At 39.7% G+C, this 2,034-nt stretch overlaps 1 protein-coding gene across 1 annotated transcript in view; it reads left to right on the top strand.

Moving 5' to 3' along the window:
• The first annotated feature begins 701 nt into the window (after positions 1-701).
• CALD1 (caldesmon 1) overlaps positions 702-2,034 on the top strand; it is a 95,735-nt gene continuing 94,402 nt past the window's right edge. The window contains exon 1 of the mRNA XM_009081964.1: positions 702-1,166. The gene's annotated coding sequence lies outside the window, so the exon portion shown is untranslated. The remainder of the gene's footprint in view (positions 1,167-2,034) is intronic.

Raw genomic sequence — 2,034 nt, 5'->3', positions numbered from 1 at the left:
GCTTTGATCCTTGTCTCTCAGACAGGGGGAACCACATCAGTTCTGCAACTCACAGGCCCCACTTGCAAAGGAACTGAGGCCAGATTTAGCTACACACATAGGCTGTCAGGGAAATAGTCCTTGGGAGAAAATGGCAGATATATGCTACACACATAGGCTGTCAGGGAAATAATCCTTGGGAGAAAATGGCAGATATGCTGTTCTGTGTTCTTCAAGGGGTACCTGGTGGTAAGAGTAAACAAAAACAAAACTGGAAAAAAATCTTGTTACAGCTTGCTTTATAGATATATGGTCTAAAAGTGAATTAAAAAAAAAAGAAAAAATAAGGCAAGCAGCAGCAATTGTAGTGTCTCTATCAGATTTGCAAAATTACCATTCCCTTTGAACCTCCAGAAAACAACCCCAGCCAGCCAAATGAGAGGCAAATCACATCAACAACAAAACAAAATTCTAAATCCCCCAATCCAGGAACGAATCAGAAAGAAAAACACCCCCAAGAAAAGTAAACTAATAAAATAACCTTCACAAAACCCCTGCCCTAAGCAATGTTTTAATCCGAAAAAGGGGCAGAAAAAGCCACGAATTCCCTTAAGTCATGCAAGGCTCTTCTAGTGCCAGTGATTTTATGGGGAGGGCACTTGGATGCCGCACCAGTGGGCAGGAATATAAAGCCACAAGACAGACCTACATCTGCAAGCAGTGCTTCTAATAATTTACAAATGCACCTTGGCTTTGTTTCCCTTAAACTGCGAGCAGCTCGTAAGCCACCTCTGAGTTTTAGCCAGCGTGATGGTTTTCTCTGCGGCGTAAATGGACTAAGGGGCTGGGAAAAGTGGGTTTGGGGGTTGGAAATCCTCGGAGTGCTGTGCTGGGCTAGGATTGCAGAGGAAGCTGAGGCCTCCAGCTCTGCACAGGAAGCAATCTTAGAGCAGGCCTTAAATGCCAGATTCCAGGCAGAGTTTAACTAACCACTGACAGCTCTGTAAACAAAGCAGGGACAAAAAGAGAACAGCTTTCCCTTTTCTGGTAGTCATTTTTGGTTTGGGGGCTGCAGGGGAATTCTGTAATACTCAGCTTGATGGGATATAAACGGAGGCTGGAAAAGCTTTGTATATGAAGAACTGTAAAGGGGAAAATACTTCATGGACTAAATCCTAAGGAAGAAGGTAGGGCACGGGGAAAACGCGCGGATTAAACTGCAAAAAAAAAATATTGCTACTTTTCGTTCTTTGGGCAGGACTTAGACATAGTTTGGCTTCTCCTGGGTGATATTTAAAAACGGTGGCTTATTTTTCTTCTTCTATCTTTTCCTCTTTTCTTTTTCTCTTTTCTTTTTCTCTTTTCTTTTTCTCTTTTCTTTTTCTCTTTTCTTTTTCTCTTTTCTTTTCCTCTTTTCTTTTCCTCTTTTCTTTTCCTCTTTTCTTTTCCTCTTTTCTTTTCCTCTTTTCTTTTCCTCTTTTCTTTTCCTCTTTTCTTTTCCTCTTTTCTTTTCCTCTTTTCTTTTCCTCTTTTCTTTTCCTCTTTTCTTTTCCTCTTTTCTTTTCCTCTTTTCTTTTCCTCTTTTCTTTTCCTCTTTTCTTTTCCTCTTTTCTTTTCCTCTTTTCTTTTCCTCTTTTCTTTTCCTCTTTTCTTTTCCTCTTTTCTTTTCCTCTTTTCTTTTCCTCTTTTCTTTTCCTCTTTTCTTTTCCTCTTTTCTTTTCCTCTTTTCTTTTCCTCTTTTCTTTTCCTCTTTCCTTTTTCTCTTTCCTTTTCCTTTCTTTTCTCATTTCCTCTTCACTTTTTTTTCCCCTTTTTTTGAGGAGGGGGTGGGAACAGACAGACAAGGACTTTTAATTCTCTGTTCAGCTATAGAAAAGTAGAACTCTCTTGTGCAGCGTTTTTACTCTTTCTTTTCTCATTTCCTCTTCACTTTTTTTTCCCCTTTTTTTGAGGAGGGGGTGGGAACAGACAGACAAGGACTTTTAATTCTCTGTTCAGCTATAGAAAAGTAGAACTCTCTTGTGCAGCGTTTTTACTGCTTCAAAAATTGGAAGC

This window comes from Acanthisitta chloris, unplaced genomic scaffold (assembly GCF_000695815.1).
Source record: "Acanthisitta chloris isolate BGI_N310 unplaced genomic scaffold, ASM69581v1 scaffold2049, whole genome shotgun sequence".
Taxonomy (NCBI): Eukaryota; Metazoa; Chordata; class Aves; order Passeriformes; family Acanthisittidae; genus Acanthisitta; species Acanthisitta chloris.
Note: the sequence above shows the minus strand (reverse complement) of the source record. Positions and strands in the feature narration are given on the sequence as shown.